This window comes from Sorex araneus, chromosome X (assembly GCF_027595985.1).
Source record: "Sorex araneus isolate mSorAra2 chromosome X, mSorAra2.pri, whole genome shotgun sequence".
NCBI classification, from domain to species: Eukaryota; Metazoa; Chordata; class Mammalia; order Eulipotyphla; family Soricidae; genus Sorex; species Sorex araneus.
The window spans coordinates 333,715,820-333,724,880 of record NC_073313.1 but is presented as its reverse complement, the minus strand read 5'-3'; positions in this window follow the sequence as shown (position 1 = coordinate 333,724,880).

The window sequence follows — 9,061 nt, the reverse complement described above, 5'->3', positions numbered from 1 at the left end:
CCTAAACTCTCCTACTCATGAGTGGCCCTGAAGACCAGAAGTTCTCTCTCCCCCTCCCTCGCCCTGTCCCTCTCCCTGTCACAGTACAGCGTCATTGTGGCTCAGTTAAATGGATGCTGTCAGGACTTGCAGTCAGTCTTTAAAGAACTTGGCTTCAAGAAGTCTGAGAAGCTACAGTGACACCAAATAACCACCTTTGCCTGCTGTAGGATGGGGGATTATAGCTGTAGTTTCTGAGTCCCGCCCACTTCCCAAACCACAGCTCCCAGTTCTGTTATCTTTTCTTGCCTCACATGTTATCTTGGGTACTACTGTTAGCAGCCAAGAATGCAAGGGAGGGAACATCATCACCCTGCAGTGAATCTCTACACATTTTGCCTAGGGTAAGTGGAAATATGATTCTGTTTCTTGTTACCAAAGACCCACCTCTGACAGCAAACGTGGAGAGAGTAGAACTAATGGCTTTTATAAATGCTTTGGGATTAGACCAGAAAAGAAGAGCAGCAGTGGAGAAAAGAGATTAGAATTCAGATGAAGTTCAGGAAATTTCTTGAAGTGCCAGGTGTGTGTGTGTGTGTGTGTGTGTGTGTGTGTACTGAAATATCTCATGAAGTTTTAGGAGAAAATAACTGCCAGGGCTGCCAATATGACTGTCTGTATAGTGTGCTGCTGAGTTAAGTATGGGGATCTTTCTAGACTACAGCCCCCTAGAAGTCAGAGTGTTGAACTGCAGTTCACCATGTTCCTCAAGAGAAATTCTACTCTACTACCACAATAAGTTGGCTGCTATGCAGGTGTACATCTTTATGTAGTTAACATGCATTAGTCCAAGGGGCTGGAGCTAGGGTGCTCGCCTTCCATGCAACTTATCTGGGTTCCGTCCCTGGCACTACATATGGTCTCCCGAGCACTGCTAGGAGTAACCCCTGAGCATTACAAGTTGTGACCCAAATAAAACCCATTAAAGTGCTTTAGCTTGGGGGCAGGCAACCACTCTCTACTCCATCCCAGGAAATTCCAGAAACCCTGGCAGCCACACCCACACCCCACAGCTGCTGCCATATACATTCATCCAGCTGCCCAGCTTACAGGTTCACAACTACACCTCCAAGGATGTGCAATTAAGTCACTAATATTCATGGTACACCAGTCCCCTGGCTGTAAACTCTGGGGCACCCTTGGGAGGGGGAGGGAGGACAAGTTGTGCCATGCCATTGACCCAACTCTACTGCTTCATGTCTCATTTCTGCAAAGATACCAAACATATGATAATTCCAGGTATATATGTCCTCAGGATGAGAATGCTGGGTCTTCTCAGAGTTGGGGTAGGTAACATCCTCCATCATTCTGTACTTCTGGAAGCCCTGGCCGCCACATGCACCCCACAATTGCCACCATGTAAACTCATTGGCCCAGTTCTATAAATCCTGGAACTTCTGGAGCATGTGGTCACATATGTGGCCAAGAAACAGCTCCAAATACTGACACCCCAATAGGAGCACAGTAAAGCAGAAGGGGAAGTAATATAGAAGCCAACTAAGCTCAATGAACAAAAACAGTGACATGGGAGGTGCCTCCAGCAACAAAACAGCTTAGTAAAGCCTCAGATGTGGACTTCTGATTCCCTGGAAAGTTATAATAATTTTCACAAATTTTCACTGAAACCTTTTTTGATAATTCCATTAGCCATTTAGTTGTAGCAAGCTTGAGAAAATAAATTATTTTGTGTGTGATAAAGGGGGTGTTGAGGGTGGTTGGAAAAATAGGGACGATGGTGGAGGTAAAGGATTTTGGTGGGGGCTGGAGCGATAGCATAGCAGCGGGGAGGGCGTTTGCCTTTCATGTAGCCAGACTGGGTTCAGTGGTCCCTTGAGCACCACGAGGAGTGCAGAGCCGGGAGTAACCCCTGTGCATCACCAAGTGTGATCCAAAAAACCAAAAGAAAAAATAAAAAAAGAAAGGACTCTGGTGGCAGGATTGGAACACTGAATGCCCATAACAAGTGCTTTATGAACAACTTCGTAAACCAGTGTTTAAACAAAGTATAATAAATAAAATTAATTAAATAAGTATTTAAAAATTGCTTAAATGTTTTAATCCTTTCCTTTGTCGCTTCAGCTGTTATTGGCTTGATAAGTGCTTCTGCCCTCATCCCAGGCTATGTAAAGATTGACATATATTTATCTGCTGAGTTTGTTTAGTTCTTAAAAACTCTCTCTAGAATACTTTGATTTCTCCACTGCTAAAAGAAAGAAGTAGAGCCCTCCCAACTTAAGAAATTGTGAATAAGGTATCTGAATCTTTTCAGAGTAAATTCACTTCTACTTCTATGAGCTGAGTTTTTTGAGGACCACATGTCTGTGTTCAGATGGAAGAATCCAGTGGGTGTGATATTTTGAGGGCAGGGAGTAAGGATGACAATTGTTGGATCCCAGTTTCGGTGTAACTATTGATTTAACTTTCCAGTAAACTTAAGTTTACTCATCTGTAAAATGGATTAAATAACAATATAGAGATAAATATAAAATGATAATAAAATGCATTCAGGGTTCTGGGAGATATAACAGGGAGCATGTATGATTCAGGTTCGTTGAGGAGCATTAGGTCATCCCAGAATTATTGGGTATAGTCCTGAAGACCCTCATGCATAGCAAGAGGTGACCCTGGGGGTCCTCCACACTGCAGGCCTGAGTGACACTGTATCCTCGGGTGATAGTATTCAACTGTCCACTTGGTTGACTGATGATCATTAAGAAATGGGCCCTGGGCCCTCTGGGGCATTGTGTGGGGTTCCCAAATTAACTTAACTAAAATTAATAATGGACTTGGGGGATAGTATAGCAGGTGAGTCATTTGCCTTACATGTAGCTAACCTGGGTTCAATCCCCAGCACCACATATGATCCCTTGAGTACCATCAGGGGTAATCCTGAGCACAGGAACAGGAGTAACCCCTGACCAGGTGTGACCACCAAACAAAAACTACAAAAAGAAATGTATGCAAGCACTACTTCAGAGACTTTTCAGATTATGGGGGAGGGTCTCTCTTCTCTAGACTAGATTTAAAATAAAAATTATAGCAGATCAAATTAGTACACCAAGGCAGAATCTAATTAAACTTTTTATTCTTTTTTTTTTCTTTTTGGGTCACACCTGGCGATGCACAGGGGTTACTCCTGGCTCTGCACCCAGGAATTACTCCTGGCGGTGCTCAGGGGACCATATGGGATGCTGGGAATCGAACCTGGGTCGGCTGCGTGCAAGGCAAACGCCCTACCCGCTGTGCTATCGCTCCAGCCCCTCTTTATTTCATGTAAAATGCAGAGATTTCCACTCCATTTTTGATCTTTGCTAAAAGGTGATGTTAGGGGCCGGAGCGATAGCACAGTGGGTAGGTCGTTTGCCTTGCACACAGCCGACCCGGGTTCGATCCCCGGCATCCCATATGGTCCCCCAAGCACTGCCAGGAGTAATTCCTGAGTGCAAAGCCAGGAGTAACCCCTGAGCATCGCTGGGTGTGACCCAAAAAGCAAAAAAAAAAAAAAAAAAAAAAAAAAGGTGAGGTTCTACAATTATCTGGAGTGTTCAGCATCATGGAGTGGAGTTTGCTGACTCAGTTTGGGGGGTGAAACAGAACATGCCTACTCTCATGGCCAAGCATGGTAGGCAGAAAAAAATAAATCCTCCACAAGAATATTCTTTTCCTAAACTTTGGAATGTGTAACTTGTGAAAAGGTTTATATGGGGACCAGAAAAATAGTACAATGGGAAGTGTGTTTGCCTTGCATGCAGTCAATCTGAATTTGATCCCCAGCATTCAATATGGTCCCTGAGCCCACCAGAAATGATTTATTCAGAGCCAGGATCAAGCCCTGTGCATCACTGTATAGAGCCCTAACACCATAAAAGAAAAATAATTTATAATCTTAGGAGTGCTTTACTTCATAAAAAATCATTTATATGATAAAGATCTTGCTAAGGGTTTAGCCTGGATTATCCCAGGGCACCCCAAATGTAATCACATGTACCATTATAAAGAAAGAAGTAGCCAGAGAGATAGTATAGCAGGTAGGGTGCTTGCCTTGCTCATGGCTGACCCAGGTTTGATCTCTAGCATCCCATATGGTCCCCGAGCCTGCCAGGAGTAACCCATGAGTGCAAAGCCAGGAATAATAAGTCCTGAGCACTATAAGATGTCGCCCCAGGGGCTGGAGAGATAGCACAGCGGGTAGGGCGTTTGCCTTGCACGCGGCCGACCCGGGTTCAAATCCCAGCATCCCATATGGTCCCCTGAGCACGGCCAGGGGTAATTCCTGAGTGCAGAGCCAGGAGTAACCCCTGTGCATCGCCAGGTGTGACCCAAAAAGCAAAAAAAAAAAAAAAAAAAAAAAGATGTCGCCCCAAAACAAAACAACAATAAATAAATAAATGAAAGAAGCAGAGGGAGGTCAGACAGGCACACAGAGTAATGTGAATACAGAGGCAGAGGTTAGATGATGGGGTTACAAGTCAAGAAATATTAGACAATTCTGGTACCATATAAGCTCATTAACTGGCCATGATCCAGACCCACAAATAAATCTGGGAAGAGATCAACAAGCTGCAGAGATGCCAGGTTGAACTGCATATCTGGGACACTCTGGAGTGGGGCAGATGAGTCCCACCACCTGCCCTTACAGAGCCCTGGCAGCAAAATCCTCCAGACCCCATCGCCGCCATGCCCACAGTTCATCTCCACAGGCTCAGAAGAGCCTCATCCATAAATGTATCTGTTGAAAAACTCAGGTATGCAGATTTTGTCACCAAAATCTGCAGGCTCTTGTGGAGTTGGGAATGGGCAACCACCCCACCGCCCCCATTTTCCAGGAGAGCCTGGCAGTCACATCTACAAACTACCTCTGGTGCCATATAAGCTCATTAACTGGCCAAAACCTAGAGACTCACAAATAAATCTTGGAAAAGATCAATAAGCTGCAGAGATGTCTCAGAACCTGAAATCACCATTCAGTTAAAAATTTAACTCCAGCTGCGTCATCTTATTTAAAATTTTAGAATTCCTGGAATGTGCAGCCGAGAACTCTATTCCACTGATGTACCAGGAGTAGCACACACTGGATAGGATGTAAGGTAGAAGGCAATCAAGCTTAATTAAAAATATTAGCACACAAGGCTTAACTTGTAACAACATGTAGGTAATCTCTTATCCAGGACTCAATGGCTCCATGGTGAGGTACAACAATCTTTATATGCTTTCTTCTAAGGAAACCTTTTTTGATCATTTTTAGAGAATTATTCCTAACAAGCAATACAAAATAATTTAGGGCCTACTATTGGGGCAGGCTTGGGTGGTGGTTGGGAAAATTCAAAATAGCGGTGATGGGTAAGGTGTAATGGTGGTAGTATTGGAGTCGGAATGTTGAATGTAATAAATTATTGTGAGCAACCTTATCAAAATTAAATTTTAAAAAAGATATATTAGGCAACTCCAAATTAGATTAAAAAAAAAATACTAGGAAAGCCCAGAGAAAGAAGAGGCAAGAAATCACTTCTTTCAAAGGCCTCAGAGGAAGGAACATGGCTCAGCTGACAATTCAATTCTGAACTTCTGGCCCGAAGAAATGTGCTGTTTTAAGCCATCACAATTATAGTATGATTAGGTTAGTCATAGGAAATGAATGCCCCAGCCTCTGAGAATGCAATCAGATGATTACTGGAAAAAACTGACACTTTCTAGACAGCTTAGACATTTCATTGCTTATTACTTCAGGGAAAATAGGAGAGTCAGACTAGAGAAAAAGCACAGGGGTAAGGTGCTTGCCTTGTATGTGGCCACTGCCTCACCCCACTGCCCCGTTTAATCTCCAGCACCGCAGAGTCCCTTAAGCACCTTCAGGAGTGATCCCTGAGCAGTGCCAAGGGTAGGCTCTAAACACCACCAGGTGTGGCACGGGCACACGGGCACACACACGGGCACACACACACACACTCACACGGTCAGCTTTTCAACCTTACTGAGACACTCAGCTTTTGTCATTAAAAAGGGGGGGTGGCGGGAAAACAATGATTTTGAATTTTGATTTTGATTTTCTTGGTTCTCTGCCAAACAGATCTTGGTGAAGCCTGCTCAGAACCATAGATCCTGATCACACTCCGGGCATCGGGACTTTCCCTGAGGAAAAAAAGCACATAGAACATGGAGCGGAGAGCAGCGTGAGCAATGAACAAAAGGGGGTGGGGTGAAGAGTAAGAGAGGAGGCTTTCAAGGAATGAGAGGGACATGCAGAGTAAGTGGCTAGTGCAGGGCAGCAGGCTGAGCTTTCTCCTGTGCTTAGTTCATCCTCTGGACAAGGACTCAGCATCACAGGACACACCAGCCTTAGCAAATGTGAAGTCTATTGTCGGCAGGCTCCTGCAGGGGGACTCAGGGCTGGATGGCTCCTTGCTAAGGTGCTGAGGACACAGGCAGCGCTGTTGCAGATGAGGGGAGCAGGGAAGAGGAGTCTCCTCTACTTGTCTCACCTAAGCATCAAGCTTGTTCCTGTTGTTTTGTGGGGGAGACGCCACCAGAAAAAGCCAAAGGAACATTTCAAGAGATAAAAGGGCAACAGACTGATGGCATTGTTGTTGCTTTCTCCTTGACTAAAGGCCAGGTCTTTGGAAAGGAAAAGGTGACCAAACAAGTCAGTTTTTGTTTTACTCTGTGCTTAGGGATCACTCTTGGCAAACTCAAGGGACCATATGGTGTGCCCGGAATTAGCATGCAAGGAAACAGGTCAGCGTGCAAGGAAAATGCCCTGCCCACTGTACTACCTCTCTGGCCCTCAAGTAAGTACTTACCGGGGAATCTCGGTGTTGTCAGCCTTAAGGTCTGAATAGCAGAATCTCGCATGAAAAATGGACATTCTGAATCTATACATACTGAATCAAAATCTCTGCAAGAGTCTGACTCTTGAAAGTCTTCCCAGACATTAAGAATTTTACTATTTTTTTACACCGGTGGTGCTCAGGGCTCTGTGTGATGCTAGGGATCAAATCTGGATGCGAAGCTTGTGTTCCAGCTTTGGGTCACCTGCCTGACTCCTGTGTATTTACAAAAAGGGAGTTGTGGGAGTTTTTGGTTTGGAGGCTACACCCAGTGGTGGTCAGGGGCTACTGCTGGGTCTGCACTCTGGAGTTACTTCTGGTGGTGCTTAGGCAACCAAATGGGATTGCTGGGGATCAAACCTGGGTTGGCTGCTTGCAAGGCAAGAGTCATATCTAATGTGTTGTCTCTCTGGCCCCATCCTTCTGCATTTTTTGTTTTGGGGCTGCACCCTCCGGTGCTCAGGATAATTCCCGACTGCACTCAGGAGTCACTCCTGGTGGGCTCAGGGGAGGGACCATATGGGATGCCGGGGATGGAACCCAAGTCAGCTGCATGCATACCCTACCTATACCCTACCTGCTGTACTATCGCTCAGGCCCCTATCCTGTTATTTATGCAGACTAAGGACGAGGAACCACTGACCTAGATTGTAGCAAAGAGTAGGCTTTGGCCATTTGGATAATCATCTAAAATGCCAGGTGAATACTTGAATCCAGGAGACTTTAAGGACTGAGAAGGGGATTAACTTTTAACTCTAGAAACAAAGTATCAGGTCATAGAAATTTAGCTACAAAATGCAAACCAGCAGGACAAGTTTTATGGCAACAATGTAAAAGGATAACCAGTCATATGACATGGGTTCAGCCCTAGCTCCCTTACCTATGTGCTCTGTGGTTGTAGAAGACTCTGCTTTCCTCTCTGTCACAGGGAGACTAGGAATACCTGTCTCGAAGGGCAGCTTTAAGTCAATTTGGCTGCACGAAGGAATGTCCACATAAGCTGATAAAATTTTATTTCTGGCTGCCTGAGGGTGTTTCTGAGTGACGAACATTTGATTCAGGAAACAGTAAATGTGGGTAGTCATCATCCCATCTAAGGAGAGTTGGAACAGACTTAGAGATCAAACAGGCCAAGGGTGAATTTGCTTTCTGCATAAGCTGATATCCAACTTCTGCATTCAGATACGTACTCTGTCCTTGTTTTTGGACTTAGTCTGGGACTATTGGTTTCCTGAGTTCTCAGTTTTTGGGGTTAGAACTGAACCAACCATATGGAGATATGCATATGCATTTCCGGTCTGCAGAGAGAGACCATGGGATATCCCAGCCCCCATAACGAAGTCAATTCTGCATCACAAATCTCTATGGGGACTGGAGAGAGTACAATAGGTAAGGTGCTTGCCTTGCACACAGCTGACACAGGTTCAATCTCCAGCATCCCCCAAAGCTCCGTATGTCATATCAAGATTATCCCTGAGCATCGCCCCCCGCCACCACCAAAAAAACCCACCACTATATTTTGCTTTGGGGGAGGCCATGCTAGGGTTACTCCTGACTCCGCACTCAATGATGGGGCCCAGGGGCAATACGGGGTGTTGGGAACCAAACTCAGATGGGGCACATGCAAAGAAATCTCTCCAGTCCACCCATTTTATGTATCCTATAGATTGGTTATGAGTTCTATTAATGTATTACACATGCCTGATAGCTAATTAGCACATATTCACTATTATTTTTAATGAAATATTTTCAATAGCTTTATAAATGAAGTCACAAGTATCTATGGTCTTGTACATCTATTAACTATTAACATGTTGCAAACATGGAGTGAGAGAGAGAAAGAGAGTGAGGGGAGAGAGAGAGAGAGAGGGAGAGAGAGAGAGAGAGAGAGAGCAGGTTAGATGGTTAGATGCTTGCTAGGCACTTGACTGATTTGGGTTTGATCCTGGCACTGCATGTTCCCCATGCCCCATCAGGCATGATCTCCAAGCACCACCGGATGCAGCCTTCTGTAACAAAAATACAGTAGACTGGGTGGCTTATAAATGGCAAGGATTTATTTCTCATAGTTCTGGGAGCTGGAACCACATCAGAGTGCCCTCATGGTTGAGAGAGCTCTCTTCTAGACTTCTAACACATCTTTACATGGTGGAGGGGCCAGGAGTCTCAATGGGGCCTCTTTTACGTACTCATTTACT